This window comes from Bombina bombina, chromosome 7 (genome assembly GCF_027579735.1).
Source record: "Bombina bombina isolate aBomBom1 chromosome 7, aBomBom1.pri, whole genome shotgun sequence".
NCBI classification, from domain to species: domain Eukaryota; kingdom Metazoa; phylum Chordata; class Amphibia; order Anura; family Bombinatoridae; genus Bombina; species Bombina bombina.
In genome coordinates, this window is record NC_069505.1 from 14,325,478 (window position 1) to 14,346,906 (window position 21,429).

The window sequence follows — 21,429 nt, forward strand, 5'->3', positions numbered from 1 at the left end:
TCTACTTTAGCAATTAGTACAGAGAACAAAGTATTTTATATAAATTTATTTCTCACAGGCAATTATTTTTAAATCTTATCTTACTGTCCAAAACCCAGTATTCAATGGCGTAGTTAGTAAATTATATTTACTTTTAAAGCTTTACTAAAATCATCTGTTAGTCATTTTTTGGAATAGCGTTAAAATGTCGATAATATTCTGGAAACGTTGTTACACAAAAAACAGTATGACACCTACATGATAGTAACAGTTTGATATTTATAGGAGCGCCAAAAAGGGCTAAGGTATATCACAGGGCTAATAAAGATCAAATAGTAATCAGGATAACAAACTTAAAGATATAAGTACAATAGATATCTGTTAAGATTATTTTTAATCAGTAGGGGTTGTCAAACAATCCAACCCATCACATATATGTAATAACAACAATATAAAAATACAATAAAAATTACAATCTAAAAGATATCTATACAATATAAAATCTGAGCGTGTAGCTACAAGTACAAGATTGAACTACTTATCTCAATAGGTGGTGTCAATCCTTAAGGAGCCATAAACTAGTTATAGGTATGGATTTGATAACCCAAAAGGAGAAATAGAAGTATAGGTGGCTTCTAAGTTTCCTACATACTACTAGTAGGAACAAAAAATCCTGTTGGCAGTAAAGGTGAAATTGGGGGTCACAAACTATCCGGTGGCTGAATATACAAAAAGTGAAAAATAAGATCTGATATGTGAAAAATATGATATAAGACAACACAGTAAAATCTCAATATTTAAAAAATCAGTGAACAGGGCAAATAAACTTTTTTGTGAATAAGTGCTACAAATTTGTGCAGAAGATATAAAAGTTATTCTATCCTAAATAGAACAATACCTGTATGTTCTAATATAAAGATAAGTGGGAATAAGACAATCGTACGCTAACTGGAAATCACAAAAGTCTGCGCTCTTGAATAAGATATAAAGTGATTCCTGAATGAAAAATTGTATATCGCTCCTATGCTTTCTCAGCGGTAATTTGTTAACATAGAGTAATAAATAGTTAAATGAAATTCACAGTACTAATGGATTACAATTTCCTAATCAAGTAATAATCCTAAAAGATACAAAAATTCAAATGTACAAATACAAAATTCCAAACCTATAAAGAAAAGAAAAATAAAATAATAGAAAAATAAAATAAAAATAAAAAATAATCAATGATAATATAAAAAGTCCTAAATGAAGTTAGTGAAAGTCAGTTAAAATCCAATTGCTGATGTCCCTCCATAAGGTCCAGAGTGGCTGATAATCCTAAGGGTATGTTGATCCAAGTTCTAATCAGTACAAACAATTCCTAAAAGAAAAAAAGTGCACTAAACAAACGGCCTATGGGGTATGGAATATTGGTATATAGACTTACCCCAATAGGCAATATCCTGGAAATATGGCAAGCCTCACAAATCGTGTGTCGATTATCCGTCTACGCGTTTCGGCCCTCTGATGGGCCTTTTTCAAGACATAGTGAGGCTAAATGTATACTGACCTTATATAGTGTATCTTAGGGGTATTCCTCTAGAATATTGGCGCCAAATTGACTCGGATAGAACCGGATTGCCTGCCAATTTTCATGGCCGTTATCGCTAAACCGGAAGTCCAGGATGTGTGCACTTCCGGTTGGGTCATTTCCGGTGCTTACGGAGCCATTTTGGAAACGGGCATTCTGAATATTTTGGGACAGATTTAAAACTTGCGGAATTGGTCACTAGAGGATAATTATGTTATGCCCCCTTTTTTGCTATTTGAGAACATTATCTTATCAACAATTTGGGACTCATTTGACCATTAAATTATAAGAGTAATCCAAAGTATTAAATCTTAAGTCTTTTATTAATCAATATATTTCGTTAAAAATTGATTGATGTTGTCTAATAGTTTCTGGATTTTATCTAAAGTGGTTTCCACGGGTGGTTTTACCTCTCCTGAACTAGGGAATAATTTAGATGATTTTAGGCTTCCATATTCCAGGATTCACAAACATAGATAGTTATATGCAACATAATAGCAATATATATGCATGGTTGAGGTTTTCATACCCATATGTATTTAATTACATTTATCCATATATGGTTAGTTAACTTTAATATCTCAACTTGGATATTCACTATTGCTTGTAAAGGTACATCCTTATATGGTGAGAGAATCTTCTGTAAACCCAAAATTTATTGTATATCACAGAACAATTTCTATGAGGAATTATATTCCGACATGTTAAATTGACCTTTAATAAAAAATTAAAAATTGACATCTAATTAAAAACTAGGGGGCAATTAAAGTGAGAGTGATTCCCTTACTTTCGAAAGGTCACGGTTAGCCAATTATCAATCTCATCGATTGGGGTATTGGTGCCACCTCTTTTAACCATTTTGTTGTTATAGTACATATTTGGTCTAATATTGCTGAAATTATTGAGGAGTTATGTTTCATTTCTAAACTTCTTTATTATCAATAGTTGTCATTATAATTGTATTCAGACTCAAATATTTCAGAATAGATGGACTATCTCAAAGTTGGCATTAAGTCCCTTAGGATGAATGCAACCCAAATGGAAAATCCATTTGCACTCTGTTTTTAGCATTCTTGCTTCCATGTTTCCCCCTCTCCAGTCTTTGTTTAATTTACAAATTGCCAGATACCTAAAACTTTCACTGCTGCTTCCATGTACCTCTTTGAAATGTTTGTAGAGGGGCAGATCTATTTTCTTTCACTTTATTTGTAGGAGTTGCTCCCGAATCCTGTCTCTCAGCTTTCTCGTGGTCTGGCCCACGTAGTGTAGGCCACACCCACATTCAATTAAATATACCACATGGTGGTCTGTGCATCTGATGGTTTGTTTGATGTTATAAGATTCATTGGTGATCTTGGATTTGAATTTGTCCGTCTTCATTCCATGTTTGCAAGCCTTACAAAAGTGGCATGGGAAAAAACCTTTCAAATTCTTTCCCAGAACCCCCATGGGATTCTTATATGTTTTGTTCCTCGGGATACTTGGGGCTAACATGGATTTAAGGTTGTCTGCTTTCCTGAAGATGAAGCCCGGTTGTTCTGTTAGGTGTTCACCTAATACATCATCTTCCTTCAAAAGATACCAATGGCGTTTGATAATGTCCTCAATTATTTTCCTTCTTTCACTATATTGAGTGATGAATGGTATCTTAAGGTTTTCAGGAGTCGTTGTATTCTGTTTTTTCTTATAAGTTAGTAGGTTTTCTCTTTTAATAAGGCTTACTTCTTTGATTGTTTTGTTTATGGAGGATTCGTTATATCCCCTCTCCAGGAATTTGTTTTTAAGTGTTGCCGACTGTTTGGCCCACATGTCCTCACTCAAACAATTTTTCCTGATTCTCATTAATTGTCCCTTTGGGATGTTTGAGATCCACTTCCTATGATGACAGCTTGTTTGATGAATGAAGTTATTCGAATCCACTTCCTTAAAGTGGGTTGAGGTTTCTACTTTCCCATTTGTCACTCTTATGTCTAGATCTAGAAATACTACATTTGTTTTGCTGATAGTACTCGTAAACTTCAGATTTAGTTGGTTCATATTCATCACTTCTAATGTGTATTGTAGATCTTCCAAACTCCCCTTCCAGATGAGGAAGATGTCGTCTATGTACCTTTTGTATAGGACCAGGTCCGCGCCTGCTGGGCAAGACTCCCAGAAGATGTTTTCCCACTTGCCCATATAGAGGTTGGCATAGCTAGGCGCGAACCTGGTCCCCATGGCTGTTCCACAGACTTGACAATAGAATGTTCCTTCCCAACAGAAAAAATTGTGTTTCAGAATGTAGTTGATACCATCCAATATGAACGTTTTCTGGACTTCCGGCATGTTTGTGTCTTTCTCTAGAAAATAACCAATAGATTCATGTCCTTTTTCGTGTGGGATGGATGTATATAAGGATGTTACATCACTCGTCACCATGATGTAACTATCATCCCACTCCATGTTTCTGAGTAGATTGAGGACTTCTGTGGAGTCTCTTAGGTAGGAGGGTAAGGTTCTCACAAATGGCTGGAGTTTTTTGTCGATGTATTCGGACAAATTGCTAGAAAGAGATCCTATACCCGAGATGATTGGGCGTCCCATTGGATTAATGAGGCTCTTATGGATCTTTGGCAGATGGTAGAACACCGGGATGCTTGGGTGTTTAATGGTTAGGTAGCTGAATTCCTTTTCATTTAGGATCCCGATTTCATTAGCTTCCCTCAGCTGTTCATCCAATCTTCTTTGATATTCACTTGTGGGGTCAGTCCTTAAGACCTCATAGGTCACCTCGTCATCAAGGATTCTTTTGGATTCTTTACAGTACTCTTGATTTGTTCAGTATTACAATTCCTCCACCCTTGTCGGCTGATTTTATGACAATATTGGAATTGTGTTCTAATTTGGAGATTACATTCAGTTGTTTTGCACTTAAGTTTCTGTTATGTGCCTTTACTGATTGTAATTTCTTAATATCATTACAGACTACGGCCTCAAAAGCCTCAATCGCTGATCCCTTACAATGAGTGGGATAAAAACGGGACTTAGGTTTGAGGTCCGTATGTAAGAAGGAGTCTCCCTTGGGAGTTCTTGATGGAAGTGACGCATTTCTTTCAGCCATAGATTTTAGGAAATATCTCTTCAGGGTGAGTTTCCTCACAAACTCCTTTGTGTTGAGATATGTTTGAAATTTGTCTAATCCTCTTGATGGAGCATATGTTAGACCATATCCTAAGACTTCCTTTTCTTCTGGTTTTAAAATTATATTGCTCAAATTGAAGATCCCTTTTACTTCAGTGGCGTTTGGGTCATTATTCCGGTTATGTTCAGTATTTTCAGATCTTTCTATTGGATGGACCAAGTTGGGTCTGTTCTTAAATCTGGCCCCTGATCTTTGTCCCCGGTGTATCTTCTTTTCACTGGGGTGTCCACGTTCTCTAGTATTATTAGCTTCCTTTTTCCCTTTGCTTCTCTCATGGGTGGGTTGTTGTGGCCCATCCCTAAAAAAGAAGAAGATGAGGAGGCAGTGGATGAGGATGTGGGGTTGTTGTCTTCCCTTACGTTGTCTGGAGGTCCCTATATGTGGGTGTGGCTAGAGGAGAGAATCTATTGGTTAATTCTCTAAAGTTCTCTTTCCAATCGTGTTGTTGCCCCCTATATCCACCTTGTGGACTATGATCTCTAGTATGATTATAAAATGGTCGTCGTCTCATGGAATTATTCTCTGAGTTTTTCATCCTGTATTGATCACTGTATTCATAGTTTCCTAACCATTGTCGGTTATGTCCATAGTTTTCTTTCATGGGATGTGGTTGATAGATTCTATTTTGATGCCTATCATTCCAGTTTGGTGTATATGGTCCCCTTCTTTGTGGGTTCCCATAAACTCCATGATTTTCATATGGTCTATGTGAATAGTTATAGTCACTTTAACAATGGCCTTGATACATGGAATGTCTTCTATCGTTAGTGGAGGGTCCTGCATAGCCCTTGTCTCTGTTATAATAGGAATTCCTTCTTAGGTAGTTATTGGGGAGATTTTCATTAAAAGGTCTCCTTGAATTGGGTCTATTGGATCCATATTGGGGATGATCCTCGGGGTTAAAATGCACCCTAGGTCCCCTGGTCTCTCTACGTGCGTTATTTGGAAAACCTTTTACAGGTGTTTCTGTCCAATTGTTCCTATTTACCACTTGTGTCATTGAAGGTGGTATTACCACCTCTGTGTACATCTGGTCGTTGACAGTAGTTTTGCTCGTATCGTGGCTTTCTTGGGCCGCGTTCAGATCTCTGTTGATTTTCTTTGTTTTTTTCGCAATCATATAATCTTTCAATTTATTATTTTTTGTGTATAGATGTTCCTGTTTCTCTTTGAAAGTTTGAGAGTCTTTAAATAATTCCATATTTTTCTCCTCAGACTGAATTTCTGAGTCTATATGTGTTAGAAGGAGTTCCCTGTATTTGATAATGAGTCTCATGAGTTCCTGAGATGCCCCAATAATGATTTTATTCCAATTATCACTAAATTTTAGTGATAATTAGTGTTGAAGGAATATTCTTTGGTGATCAATAAACCTTTCGGTACATAATTGAGTTCTAAACACTTTTTTAAAAAGGAGATTTCTATCTTATATTTTGTTTCTGATATCAATAATTTTTCCAGATTCTTGAATATAGTATTGATGTCAATTACAGTGTTTGTTCCTGTTAAATTATCACTATTAAGGGCTATATTAATATCAGAGCTAACATCAGCTCTAAGGCTCTTAATTGATAATGTAGAATCCATAACGTAAAACAAATGAATAAATAGACCTGTGTCTGGCAGCTGTCCACTTATGATAGGTTTAGCAATAGACTATTAACAACAGAAATGAAGTTTCCAGCGCCTAAACTGATAAAGATAATATACCTGCTACACTATAAAGAAGATCCCCTATCAGATCTAATGAATTGTGACAGTTTGATATATATAGGAGTGCCAAAAAGGGCTAAGATATATCACAGGGCTAATAAAGATCAAATAGTAATCAGGATAACAAACTTAAAGATATAAGTACAATAGATATCTGTTAAGATTATTTTTAATCAGTAGGGGTTGTCAAACAATCCAACCCATCACATATATGTAATAACAACAATATAAAAATACAATAAAAATTACAATCTAAAAAATGTCTATACAATATAAAATCTGAGCGTGTAGCTACAAGTACAAGATTGAACTACTTATCTCAATAGGTGGTGTCAATCCTTAAGGAGCCATAAACTAGTTATAGGTATGGATTTGATAACCCAAAAGGAGAAATAGAAGTATAGGTGGCTTCTAAGTTTCCTACATACTACTAGTAGGAACAAAAAATCATGTTGGCAGTAAAGGTGAAATTGGGGTCACAAACTATCCGGTGGCTGAATATACAAAAAGTGAAAAATAATATCTGATATGTGAAAAATATGATATAATACAACACAGTAAAATCTCAATATTCAAAAAATCAGTGAATAGGGCAAAGAAACTTTTTTTTGAATAAGTGCTACAAATTTGTGCAAAAGATATAAAAGTGATTCTATCCTAAATAGAACAATACCGGTATGTTCTAATATAAAGATAAGTGGGAATAAGACAATCGTACGCTAACTGGAAATCACAAAAGTCTGCGCTCTTGATTAAGATATAAAGTGATTCCTGAATGAAAAATTGTATATCGCTCCTATGCTTTCTCAGCGGTAATTTGTTAATAGTTAAATGAAATTCACAGTACTAATGGATTACAATTTCCTAATCAAGTAATAATCCTAAAAGATACAAAAATTCAAATGTACAAATACAAAATTCCAAACCTATAAAGAAAAGAAAAGAAAAAGAAAATAATAGAAAAATAAAATAAAAAATAAAAAAATAATAATCAATGATAATATAAAAAGTCCTAAATGAAGTTAGTGAAAATCAGTTAAAATCCAATTGTTGATGTCCCTCGATAGGGTCCAGAGTGGCTGATAATCCTAAGGGTATGTTGATCCAAGTTCTAATCAGTACAAACAATTCCTAAAAGAAAAAAAGAGAAGTGCACTAAACAAACGGCCTATGGGGTATGGAATATTGGTAAATAGACTTACCCCAATAGGCAATATCCTGGAAATATGGCAAGCCTCACAAATCGTGTGTCGATTATCCGTCTACGCGGTTCGGCCCTCTGATGGGCCTTTTTAAAGACATAGTGAGGCTAAGTGTATACTGACCTTATATAGTGTATCTTAGGGGTATTCCTTTATAATATTGGTGCCAAATTGACTTGGAAAGAACCGGATTGCCCGCCAATTTTCATGGTGGTTATCGCTAAACCGGAAGTCCAGGATGTGTGCACTTCCGGTTGGGTCATTTCCGGTGCTTACGGAGCCATTTTGGAAACGGGCATTCTGAATATTTTGAGGCAGATTTAAAACTTGCGGAATTGGTCACTAGAGGATTATTATGTTATGCCCCCATTTTTGCTATTTGAGAACATTATCTTATCAACAATTTGGGACTCATTTGACCATTAGATTATAAAAGTAATCCAAAGTATTAAATCTTAAGTCTTTTATTAATCAATATATTTCGTTAAAAAATTATTGATGTTGTCTAATAGTTTCTGGATTTTATCTAAAGTGGTTTCCACGGGTGGTTTTACCTCTCCTGAACTAGGGAATAATTTAGATGATTTTAGGCTTCCATATTCCAGGATTCACGAACATAGATAGTTATGTGCAACATAATAGCAATATATATGCATGGTTGAGGTTTTCATACACATATGTATTTAATTACATTTATCCATATATGGTTAGTTAACTTTAATATGTCAACTTGGATATTCACTATTGCTTGTAAAGGTACATCCTTATATTGTGAGATAATCTTCTGTAAACCCAAAATTTATTGTATATCACACAACAATCTCTATGAGGAATTATATTCCGACATGTTAAATTGACCTTTAATAAAAAATTAAAAATTGACATCTAATTAAAAACTAGGGGGCAATTAAAGTGAGAGTGATTCCCTTACTTTTGAAAGGTCACGGTTAGCCAATTATCAATCTCATCGATTGGGGTATTGGTGCCACCTTTTTTTAACCATTTTGTTGTTATAGTACATATTTGGTCTAATATTGCTGAAATTATTGAGGAGTTATGTTTCATCTCTAAACTTCTTTATTATCAATAGTTGTCATTATAATTGTTTTCAGACTCAAATATTTCAGAATAGATGGACTATCTCAAAGTTGGCATTAAGTCCCTTAGGATGAATGCAATCCAAATGGAAAATCCATTTGCACTCTGTTTTTAGCATTCTTGCTTCCATGTTTCCCCCTCTCCAGTCTTTGTTTAATTTACAAATTGCCAGATACCTAAAACTTTCACTGTTGCTTCCATGTACCTTTTTGAAATGTTTGTAGAAGGGCAGATCTATTTTCTTCCACTTTATTTGTAGGAGGTGCTCCCGAATCCTGTCTCTTAGCTTTCTCGTGGTCTGGCCCACGTATTGTAGGCCACACCCACATTCAATTAAATATACCACATGGTGGTCTGTGCATCTGATGGTTTGTTTGATGTTATAAGATTCGTTGGTGATCTTGGATTTGAATGTGTCCGTCTTCATTCCATGTTTGCAAGCCTTACAAAAGTGGCATGGGAAAAAACCTTTCAAATTCTTTCCTAGAACCCCCATGGGATTCTTATATGTTTTGTTCAGGATACTTGATTCGATTGTTCCGGATACTTGATTTGATTTGTTCGGGATACTTGGGGCTAACATGGATTTAAGGTTGTCTGCTTTCCTGAAGATGAAGCCCGGTTGTTCTGTTAGGTGTTCGCCTAATACATCATCTTCCTTCAAAAGATACCAATGGCATTTGATAATGTCCTCAATTATTTTCATTCTTTCACTATATTGAGTGATGAATGGTATCTTAAGGTTTTTCAGGAGTCGTTGTATTCTGTTTTTTCTTATAAGTTAGTAGGCTTTCTCTTTTAATAAGGCTTACTTCTTCGATTGTTTTGTTTATGGAGGATTCGTTATATCCCCTCTCCAGGAATTTGTTTTTAAGTGTTGCCGACTGTTTGGCCCACATGTCCTCACTTGAACAGTTTTTCCTGATTCTCATTAATTGTCCCTTCGGGATGTTTGAGATCCACTTCCTATGATGACAGCTTGTTTGATGAATGAAGTTATTCAAATCCACTTCCTTAAAGTAGGTTGAGGTTTCTACTTTACCATTTGTCACTCTTATGTCTAGATCTAGAAATACTACATTTGTTTTGCTGATAGTACTCGTAAACTTCAGATTTAGTTGGTTCATATTCATCACTTCTAATGTGTATTGTAGATCTTCCAAACTAACCTTCCAGATGAGGAAGATGTCGTCTATGTACCTTTTGTATAGGACCAGGTCCGCGCCTGCTGGGCAAGACTCCCAGAAGATGATTATTTTTTTTTTTTTTTTATTTTTCTATTATTTTATTTTTCTTTTCTTTTCTTTATAGGTTTGGAATTTTGAAATTACCGCTGAGAAAGCATAGGAGCGATATACAATTTTTCATTCAGGAATCACTTTATATCTTAATCAAGAGCGCAGACTTTTGTGATTTCCAGTTAGCGTACGATTGTCTTATTCTCTCTTATCTTTATATTAGAACATACCGGTATTGTTCTATTTAGGATAGAATCACTTTTATATCTTTTGCACAAATTTGTAGCACTTATTCACAAAAAAGTTTCTTTGCCCTGTTCACTGATTTTTTGAATATTGAGATTTTACTGTGTTGTAAAATATCATATTTTTCACATATCAGATCTTATTTTTCACTTTTTGTATATTCAGCCACCGGATAGTTTGTGACCCCAATTTCACCTTTACTGCCAGCAGGATTTTTTGTTCCTACTAGTAGTATGTAGGAAACTTAGAAGCCACCTATACTTCTATTTCTCCTTTTGGGTTATCAAATCCATACCTATAACTAGTTTATGGCTCCTTAAGGATTGACACCACCTATTGAGATAAGTAGTTCAATCTTGTACTTGTAGCTACACGCTCAGATTTTATATTGTATAGATATTTTTTAGATTGTAATTTTTATTGCATTTTTATATTGTTGTTAATACATATATGTGATGGGTTGGATTGTTTGACAACCCCTACTGATTAAAAATAATCTTAACAGATATCTATTGTACTTATATCTTTAAGTTTGTTATCCTGATTACTATTTGATCTTTATTAGCCCTGTGATATACCTTAGCCCTTTTTGGCACTCCTATATATATCAAACTGTCACAATTCATTAGATCTGATAGGGGATCTTCTTTATAGTGTAGCAGGTATATTATCTTTATGAGTTTAGGTGCTGGAACCTACATTATAGTAAATGTTTGATTCCATTTTTATCATTGAGAATTACATTTAAAATGTTATTGCTTCATGGTTAGTAAAAAAAAAGATGTTGTTTTCTATGGTGTTCTGACAAGATATATTGATTTTTTGGATTTTAGACAGATTTTGATGTAATCTTCATGTGGATTTGTTAACTTACAAATTGATGAATGATTTCTTCAGCCCCGTTTCTATTGTTCCAAATTAGATTTATGGCTTAAGTGAATTTTCTAATTGTTTTAAGAAAGATTGGCCTTAAAAGCAAGTTTTGAAGTACATAACGCATTTCACTACATTTTAAGATTGTTCCAAGTTAGATGTATGGCTTAAGTTAATTTTCTAATTGTTTTAAGAAAGATTGGCCTTAAAAGCAAGTTTTAAAATACATAACGCGTTTCACTTCATTTTAAGATTGTAGGTTTATCTTCAGCTTGGTTTTGTTTCTGTCGGCATAGATAAAATTTAATGTACAACTTTGTCTGATCTTATAAACTTTTTAAAACATTTATTAATAATGCAAAGGAACTCTTATCTCTCAAAAACAAATTTGCTTCTATGTGATCTTAATTAACTCATAGTACACCTAGTTTAAATGTTAATATCACAATGATTACATGTCAAAGCTTTGGATGTGGCACCAGGATGGCCGAGTGGTTAAGGCGTTGGACTTAAGATCCAATGGACATATGTCCGCGTGGGTTCGAACCCCACTTCTGGTAGAGATTTTTCATTTCAGTGAAGTTAAATTCTGTTCATTTATAAACTATTACTGAGTATGTAGAGATGAATCATAGGGAAATAATTAATCCAGTTGTCTTCTACTTTAGCAATTAGTACAGAGAACATCAAAGTATTTTATATAAATTAATTTCTCACAGGCAATTATTTTTAAATCTTATCTTACTGTCCAAAACCCAGTATTCAATGGCTTAGTTAGTAAATTATATTTACTTTTAAAGTTTTACTAAAATCATCTGTTAGTCATTTTTCGGACTAGCGTTAAAATGTTGATAATATTCTGGAAACGTTATTACACAAAAAACAGTATGACATCTACATGATAGCAAATGTTTGATTCAATTTCTATCATTGAGAATTACATTTCAAATGTTATAGCTTCATGGTTAGTAAAAAAAAGATGTTGTTTTCTATGGTGCTCTGACAAGATATATTGATTTTTTGGATTTTAGACAGATTTTGATGTAATCTTCATGTGGATTTGTTAACTTACAAATTGATGAATGATTTCTTCAGCCCCTTTTCTATTGTTCCAAATTAGATGTATGGCTAAAGTTAATTTTCTAATTGTTTTAAGAAATATTGGCCTTAAAAGCAAGTTTTGAAGTACATAACGCGTTTCACTACATTTTAAGATTGTTCCAAGTTAGATGTATGGCTTAAGTTAATTTTCTAATTGTTTTAAGAAAGATTGGCCTTAAAAGCAAGTTTTAAAATACATAACGCGTTTCACTTCATTTTAAGATTGTAGGTTTATCTTCAGCTTGGTTTTGTTTCTGTCGGCATAGATAAAATTTAATGTACAACTTTGTTTGATCTTATAAACTTTTTAAAACATTTATTAATAATGCAAAGGAACTCTTATCTCTCAAAAACAAATTTGCTTCTATGTGATCTTAATTAACTCATAGTACACCTAGCTTACATGTTAATATCACAATGACAAAAATGATTACATGTCACAACTGTGATTGTGGCACCAGGATGGCTGAGTGGTTAAGGCGTAGGACTTAAGATCCAATGGACATATGTCCGCGTGGGTTCGAACCCCACTTCTGGTAGAGATTTTTCGTTTCAGTGAAGTTAAATTCTGTTCATTTATAAACTATTACTGAGTATGTAGAGATGAATCATAGGGAAATAATTAATCCAGTTGTCTTCTACTTTAGCAATTAGTACAGAGAACATCAAAGTATTTTATATAAATTAATTTCTCACAGGCAATTATTTTTAAATCTTATCTTACTGTCCAAAACCCAGTATTCAATGGCTTAGTTAGTAAATTATATTTACTTTTAAAGCTTTACTAAAATCATCTGTTAGTCATTTTTCGGACTAGCGTTAAAATGTTGATAATATTCTGGAAACATTATTACACAAAAAACAGTATGACATCTACATGATAGCAAATGTTTGATTCAATTTCTATCATTGAGAATTACATTTCAAATGTTATAGCTTCATGGTTAGTAAAAAAAAGATGTTGTTTTCTATGGTGCTCTGACAAGATATATTGATTTTTTGGATTTTAGACAGATTTTGATGTAATCTTCATGTGGATTTGTTAACTTACAAATTGATGAATGATTTCTTCAGCCCCTTTTCTATTGTTCCAAATTAGATGTATGGCTAAAGTTAATTTTCTAATTGTTTTAAGAAATATTGGCCTTAAAAGCAAGTTTTGAAGTACATAACGCGTTTCACTACATTTTAAGATTGTTCCAAGTTAGATGTATGGCTTAAGTTAATTTTCTAATTGTTTTAAGAAAGATTGGCCTTAAAAGCAAGTTTTAAAATACATAACGCGTTTCACTTCATTTTAAGATTGTAGGTTTATCTTCAGCTTGGTTTTGTTTCTGTCGGCATAGATAAAATTTAATGTACAACTTTGTCTGATCTTATAAACTTTTTAAAACATTTATTAATAATGCAAAGGAACTCTTATCTCTCAAAAACAAATTTGCTTCTATGTGATCTTAATTAACTCATAGTACACCTAGCTTACATGTTAATATCACAATGACAAAAATGATTACATGTCACAACTGTGATTGTGGCACCAGGATGGCCGAGTGGTTAAGGCGTTGGACTTAAGATCCAATGGACATATGTCCGCGTGGGTTCGAACCCCACTTCTGGTAGAGATTTTTCGTTTCAGTGAAGTTAAATTCTGTTCATTTATAAACTATTACTGAGTATGTAGAGATGAATCATAGGGAAATAATTAATCCAGTTGTCTTCTACTTTAGCAATTAGTACAGAGAACATCAAAGTATTTTATATAAATTAATTTCTCACAGGCAATTATTTTTAAATCTTATCTTACTGTCCAAAACCCAGTATTCAATGGCTTAGTTAGTAAATTATATTTACTTTTAAAGTTTTACTAAAATCATCTGTTAGTCATTTTTCGGACTAGCGTTAAAATGTTGATAATATTCTGGAAACGTTATTACACAAAAAACAGTATGACATCTACATGATAGCAAATGTTTGATTCAATTTCTATCATTGAGAATTACATTTCAAATGTTATAGCTTCATGGTTAGTAAAAAAAAGATGTTGTTTTCTATGGTGCTCTGACAAGATATATTGATTTTTTGGATTTTAGACAGATTTTGATGTAATCTTCATGTGGATTTGTTAACTTACAAATTGATGAATGATTTCTTCAGCCCCTTTTCTATTGTTCCAAATTAGATGTATGGCTAAAGTTAATTTTCTAATTGTTTTAAGAAATATTGGCCTTAAAAGCAAGTTTTGAAGTACATAACGCGTTTCACTACATTTTAAGATTGTTCCAAGTTAGATGTATGGCTTAAGTTAATTTTCTAATTGTTTTAAGAAAGATTGGCCTTAAAAGCAAGTTTTAAAATACATAACGCGTTTCACTTCATTTTAAGATTGTAGGTTTATCTTCAGCTTGGTTTTGTTTCTGTCGGCATAGATAAAATTTAATGTACAACTTTGTTTGATCTTATAAACTTTTTAAAACATTTATTAATAATGCAAAGGAACTCTTATCTCTCAAAAACAAATTTGCTTCTATGTGATTTTAATTAACTCATAGTACACCTAGCTTACATGTTAATATCACAATGACAAAAATGATTACATGTCACAACTGTGATTGTGGCACCAGGATGGCCGAGTGGTTAAGGCGTAGGACTTAAGATCCAATGGACATATGTCCGCGTGGGTTCGAACCCCACTTCTGGTAGAGATTTTTCGTTTCAGTGAAGTTAAATTCTGTTCATTTATAAACTATTACTGAGTATGTAGAGATGAATCATAGGGAAATAATTAATCCAGTTGTCTTCTACTTTAGCAATTAGTACAGAGAACATCAAAGTATTTTATATAAATTAATTTCTCACAGGCAATTATTTTTAAATCTTATCTTACTGTCCAAAACCCAGTATTCAATGGCTTAGTTAGTAAATTATATTTACTTTTAAAGTTTTACTAAAATCATCTGTTAGTCATTTTTCGGACTAGCGTTAAAATGTTGATAATATTCTGGAAACGTTATTACACAAAAAACAGTATGACATCTACATGATAGCAAATGTTTGATTCAATTTCTATCATTGAGAATTACATTTCAAATGTTATAGCTTCATGGTTAGTAAAAAAAAGATGTTGTTTTCTATGGTGCTCTGACAAGATATATTGATTTTTTGGATTTTAGACAGATTTTGATGTAATCTTCATGTGGATTTGTTAACTTACAAATTGATGAATGATTTCTTCAGCCCCTTTTCTATTGTTCCAAATTAGATGTATGGCTAAAGTTAATTTTCTAATTGTTTTAAGAAATATTGGCCTTAAAAGCAAGTTTTGAAGTACATAACGCGTTTCACTACATTTTAAGATTGTTCCAAGTTAGATGTATGGCTTAAGTTAATTTTCTAATTGTTTTAAGAAAGATTGGCCTTAAAAGCAAGTTTTAAAATACATAACGCGTTTCACTTCATTTTAAGATTGTAGGTTTATCTTCAGCTTGGTTTTGTTTCTGTCGGCATAGATAAAATTTAATGTACAACTTTGTCTGATCTTATAAACTTTTTAAAACATTTATTAATAATGCAAAGGAACTCTTATCTCTCAAAAACAAATTTGCTTCTATGTGATTTTAATTAACTCATAGTACACCTAGCTTACATGTTAATATCACAATGACAAAAATGATTACATGTCACAACTGTGAGTGTGGCACCAGGATGGCCGAGTGGTTAAGGCGTTGGACTTAAGATCCAATGGACATATGTCCGCGTGGGTTCGAACCCCACTTCTGGTAGAGATTTTTCGTTTCAGTGAAGTTAAATTCTGTTCATTTATAAACTATTACTGAGTATGTAGAGATGAATCATAGGGAAATAATTAATCCAGTTGTCTTCTACTTTAGCAATTAGTACAGAGAACATCAAAGTATTTTATATAAATTAATTTCTCACAGGCAATTATTTTTAAATCTTATCTTACTGTCCAAAACCCAGTATTCAATGGCTTAGTTAGTAAATTATATTTACTTTTAAAGTTTTACTAAAATCATCTGTTAGTCATTTTTCGGACTAGCGTTAAAATGTTGATAATATTCTGGAAACGTTATTACACAAAAAACAGTATGACATCTACATGATAGCAAATGTTTGATTCAATTTCTATCATTGAGAATTACATTTCAAATGTTATAGCTTCATGGTTAGTAAAAAAAAGATGTTGTTTTCTATGGTGCTCTGACAAGATATATTGATTTTTTGGATTTTAGACAGATTTTGATGTAATCTTCATGTGGATTTGTTAACTTACAAATTGATGAATGATTTCTTCAGCCCCTTTTCTATTGTTCCAAATTAGATGTATGGCTAAAGTTAATTTTCTAATTGTTTTAAGAAATATTGGCCTTAAAAGCAAGTTTTGAAGTACATAACGCGTTTCACTACATTTTAAGATTGTTCCAAGTTAGATGTATGGCTTAAGTTAATTTTCTAATTGTTTTAAGAAAGATTGGCCTTAAAAGCAAGTTTTAAAATACATAACGCGTTTCACTACATTTTAAGATTGTAGGTTTATCTTCAGCTTGGTTTTGTTTCTGTCGGCATAGATAAAATGTAATGTACAACTTTGTTTGCTCTTATAAACTTTTTAAAACATTTATTAATAATGCAAAGGAACTCTTATCTCTCAAAAACAAATTTGCTTCTATGTGATCTTAATTAACTCATAGTACACCTAGCTTACATGTTAATATCACAATGACAAAAATGATTACATGTCACAACTGTGATTGTGGCACCAGGATGGCCGAGTGGTTAAGGCGTTGGACTTAAGATCCAATGGACATATGTCCGCGTGGGTTCGAACCCCACTTCTGGTAGAGATTTTTCGTTTCAGTGAAGTTAAATTCTGTTCATTTATAAACTATTACTGAGTATGTAGAGATGAATCATAGGGAAATAATTAATCCAGTTGTCTTCTACTTTAGCAATTAGTACAGAGAACATCAAAGTATTTTATATAAATTAATTTCTCACAGGCAATTATTTTTAAATCTTATCTTACTGTCCAAAACCCAGTATTCAATGGCTTAGTTAGTAAATTATATTTACTTTTAAAGTTTTACTAAAATCATCTGTTAGTCATTTTTCGGACTAGCGTTAAAATGTTGATAATATTCTGGAAACGTTATTACACAAAAAACAGTATGACATCTACATGATAGCAAATGTTTGATTCAATTTCTATCATTGAGAATTACATTTCAAATGTTATAGCTTCATGGTTAGTAAAAAAAAGATGTTGTTTTCTATGGTGCTCTGACAAGATATATTGATTTTTTGGATTTTAGACAGATTTTGATGTAATCTTCATGTGGATTTGTTAACTTACAAATTGATGAATGATTTCTTCAGCCCCTTTTCTATTGTTCCAAATTAGATGTATGGCTAAAGTTAATTTTCTAATTGTTTTAAGAAATATTGGCCTTAAAAGCAAGTTTTGAAGTACATAACGCATTTCACTACATTTTAAGATTGTTCCAAGTTAGATGTATGGCTTAAGTGAATTTTCTAATTGTTTTAAGAAAGATTGGCCTTAAAAGCAAGTTTTAAAATACATAACGCGTTTCACTTCATTTTAAGATTGTAGGTTTATCTTCAGCTTGGTTTTGTTTCTGTCGGCATAGATAAAATTTAATGTACAACTTTGTTTGATCTTATAAACTTTTTAAAACATTTATTAATAATGCAAAGGAACTCTTATCTCTCAAAAACAAATTTGCTTCTATGTGATTTTAATTAACTCATAGTACACCTAGCTTACATGTTAATATCACAATGACAAAAATGATTACATGTCACAACTGTGATTGTGGCACCAGGATGGCCGAGTGGTTAAGGCGTTGGACTTAAGATCCAATGGACATATGTCCGCGTGGGTTCGAACCCCACTTCTGGTAGAGATTTTTCGTTTCAGTGAAGTTAAATTCTGTTCATTTATAAACTATTACTGAGTATGTAGAGATGAATCATAGGGAAATAATTAATCCAGTTGTCTTCTACTTTAGCAATTAGTACAGAGAACATCAAAGTATTTTATATAAATTAATTTCTCACAGGCAATTATTTTTAAATCTTATCTTACTGTCCAAAACCCAGTATTCAATGGCTTAGTTAGTAAATTATATTTACTTTTAAAGTTTTACTAAAATCATCTGTTAGTCATTTTTTGGACTAGCGTTAAAATGTTGATAATATTCTGGAAACGTTATTACACAAAAAACAGTATGACATCTACATGATAGCAAATGTTTGATTCAATTTCTATCATTGAGAATTACATTTCAAATTTTATAGCTTCATTGTTAGTAAAAAAAAAGATGTTGTTTTCTATGGTGTTCTGACAAGATATATTGCTTTTTTGATTTTAGACAGATTTTGATGTAATCTTCATGTGGATTTGTTAACTTACAAATTGATGAATGATTTCTTCAGCCCCTTTTCTATTGTTCCAAATTAGATGTATGGCTAAAGTTAATTTTCTAATTGTTTTAAGAAATATTGGCCTTAAAAGCAAGTTTTGAAGTACATAACGCGTTTCACTACATTTTAAGATTGTTCCAAGTTAGATGTATGGCTTAAGTTAATTTTCTAATTGTTTTAAGAAAGATTGGCCTTAAAAGCAAGTTTTAAAGTACATAACGCGTTTCACTTCATTTTAAGATTGTAGGTTTATCTTCAGCTTGGTTTTGTTTCTGTCGGCATAGATAAAATTTAATGTACAACTTTGTTTGCTCTTATAAACTTTTTAAAACATTTATTAATAATGCAAAGGAACTCTTATCTCTCAAAAACAAATTTGCTTCTATGTGATCTTAATTAACTCATAGTACACCTAGCTTACATGTTAATATCACAATGACAAAAATGATTACATGTCACAACTGTGAGTGTGGCACCAGGATGGCCGAGTGGTTAAGGCGTTGGACTTAAGATCCAATGGACATATGTCCGCGTGGGTTCGAACCCCACTTCTGGTAGAGATTTTTCGTTTCAGTGAAGTTAAATTCTGTTCATTTATAAACTATTACTGAGTATGTAGAGATGAATCATAGGGAAATAATTAATCCAGTTGTCTTCTACTTTAGCAATTAGTACAGAGAACATCAAAGTATTTTATATAAATTAATTTCTCACAGGCAATTATTTTTAAATCTTATCTTACTGTCCAAAACCCAGTATTCAATGGCTTAGTTAGTAAATTATATTTACTTTTAAAGTTTTACTAAAATCATCTGTTAGTCATTTTTCGGACTAGCGTTAAAATGTTGATAATATTCTGGAAACGTTATTACACAAAAAACAGTATGACATCTACATGATAGCAAATGTTTGATTCAATTTCTATCATTGAGAATTACATTTCAAATGTTATAGCTTCATGGTTAGTAAAAAAAAGATGTTGTTTTCTATGGTGCTCTGACAAGATATATTGATTTTTTGGATTTTAGACAGATTTTGATGTAATCTTCATGTGGATTTGTTAACTTACAAATTGATGAATGATTTCTTCAGCCCCTTTTCTATTGTTCCAAATTAGATGTATGGCTAAAGTTAATTTTCTAATTGTTTTAAGAAATATTGGCCTTAAAAGCAAGTTTTGAAGTACATAACGCGTTTCACTACATTTTAAGATTGTTCCAAGTTAGATGTATGGCTTAAGTTAATTTTCTAATTGTTTTAAAAAGATTGGCCTTAAAAGCAAGTTTTAAAATACATAACGCGTTTCACTTCATTTTAAGATTGTAGGTTTATCTTCAGCTTGGTTTTGTTTCTGTCGGCATAGATAAAATTTAATGTACAACTTTGTTTGATCTTATAAACTTTTTAAAACATTTATTAATAATGCAAAGGAACTCTTATCTCTCAAAAACAAATTTGCTTCTATGTGATTTTAATTAACTCATAGTACACCTAGCTTACATGTTAATATCACAATGACAAAAATGATTACATGTCACAACTGTGATTGTGGCACCAGGATGGCCGAGTGGTTAAGGCGTTGGACTTAAGATCCAATGGACATATGTCCGCGTGGGTTCGAACCCCACTTCTGGTAGAGATTTTTCGTTTCAGTGAAGTTAAATTCTGTTCATTTATAAACTATTACTGAGTATGTAGAGATGAATCATAGGGAAATAATTAATCCAGTTGTCTTCTACTTTAGCAATTAGTACAGAGAACATCAAAGTATTTTATATAAATTAATTTCTCACAGGCAATTATTTTTAAATCTTATCTTACTGTCCAAAACCCAGTATTCAATGGCTTAGTTAGTAAATTATATTTACTTTTAAAGTTTTACTAAAATCATCTGTTAGTCATTTTTCGGACTAGCGTTAAAATGTTGATAATATTCTGGAAACGTTATTACACAAAAAACAGTATGACATCTACATGATAGCAAATGTTTGATTCAATTTCTATCATTGAGAATTACATTTCAAATGTTATAGCTTCATGGTTAGTAAAAAAAAGATGTTGTTTTCTATGGTGCTCTGACAAGATATATTGATTTTTTGGATTTTAGACAGATTTTGATGTAATCTTCATGTGGATTGGATAACTTACAAATTGATGAATGATTTCTTCAGCCCCTTTTCTATTGTTCCAAATTAGATGTATGGCTAAAGTTAATTTTCTAATTGTTTTAAGAAATATTGGCCTTAAAAGCAAGTTTTGAAGTACATAACGCATTTCACTACATTTTAAGATTGTTCCAAGTTAGATGTATGGCTTAAGTTAATTTTCTAATTGTTTTAAGAAAGATTGGCCTTAAAAGCAAGTTTTGAAGTACATAACGCGTTTCACTTCATTTTAAGATTGTAGGTTTATCTTCAGCTTGGTTTTGTTTCTGTCGGCATAGATAAAATTTAATGTACAACTTTGTCTGATCTTATAAACTTTTTAAAACATTTATTAATAATGCAAAGGAACTCTTATCTCTAAAAAACAAATTTGCTTCTATGTGATCTTAATTAACTCATAGTACACCTAGCTTACATGTTAATATCACAATGACAAAAATGATTACATGTCACAACTGTGAGTGTGGCACCAGGATGGCCGAGTGGTTAAGGCGTTGGACTTAAGATCCAATGGACATATGTCCGCGTGGGTTCGAACCCCACTTCTGGTAGAGATTTTTTGTTTCAGTGAAGTTAAATTCTGTTCATTTATAAACTATTA

General features: G+C 32.3%; 10 non-coding genes across 10 annotated transcripts; all 10 read left to right on the plus strand.

Moving 5' to 3' along the window:
* The first annotated feature begins 11,577 nt into the window (after nt 1-11,577).
* TRNAL-UAA (transfer RNA leucine (anticodon UAA)) lies at nt 11,578-11,660 on the plus strand. The gene has a single exon. It is a non-coding gene; the product is annotated as a tRNA-Leu (tRNA).
* A 997-nt stretch (nt 11,661-12,657) lies between these two features.
* TRNAL-UAA (transfer RNA leucine (anticodon UAA)) lies at nt 12,658-12,740 on the plus strand. The gene has a single exon. It is a non-coding gene; the product is annotated as a tRNA-Leu (tRNA).
* Nucleotides 12,741-13,737: 997 nt separating this feature from the next.
* Nucleotides 13,738-13,820, plus strand: TRNAL-UAA (transfer RNA leucine (anticodon UAA)). Its single transcript has one exon. It is a non-coding gene; the product is annotated as a tRNA-Leu (tRNA).
* Nucleotides 13,821-14,817: 997 nt separating this feature from the next.
* TRNAL-UAA (transfer RNA leucine (anticodon UAA)) lies at nt 14,818-14,900 on the plus strand. Its single transcript has one exon. It is a non-coding gene; the product is annotated as a tRNA-Leu (tRNA).
* A 997-nt stretch (nt 14,901-15,897) lies between these two features.
* Nucleotides 15,898-15,980, plus strand: TRNAL-UAA (transfer RNA leucine (anticodon UAA)). Its single transcript has one exon. It is a non-coding gene; the product is annotated as a tRNA-Leu (tRNA).
* A 997-nt stretch (nt 15,981-16,977) lies between these two features.
* Nucleotides 16,978-17,060, plus strand: TRNAL-UAA (transfer RNA leucine (anticodon UAA)). The gene has a single exon. It is a non-coding gene; the product is annotated as a tRNA-Leu (tRNA).
* A 997-nt stretch (nt 17,061-18,057) lies between these two features.
* TRNAL-UAA (transfer RNA leucine (anticodon UAA)) lies at nt 18,058-18,140 on the plus strand. Its single transcript has one exon. It is a non-coding gene; the product is annotated as a tRNA-Leu (tRNA).
* Nucleotides 18,141-19,137: 997 nt separating this feature from the next.
* On the plus strand, nt 19,138-19,220 carry TRNAL-UAA (transfer RNA leucine (anticodon UAA)). The gene has a single exon. It is a non-coding gene; the product is annotated as a tRNA-Leu (tRNA).
* Nucleotides 19,221-20,216: 996 nt separating this feature from the next.
* TRNAL-UAA (transfer RNA leucine (anticodon UAA)) lies at nt 20,217-20,299 on the plus strand. Its single transcript has one exon. It is a non-coding gene; the product is annotated as a tRNA-Leu (tRNA).
* Nucleotides 20,300-21,296: 997 nt separating this feature from the next.
* On the plus strand, nt 21,297-21,379 carry TRNAL-UAA (transfer RNA leucine (anticodon UAA)). Its single transcript has one exon. It is a non-coding gene; the product is annotated as a tRNA-Leu (tRNA).
* The last annotated feature ends 50 nt before the right edge of the window (nt 21,380-21,429 follow it).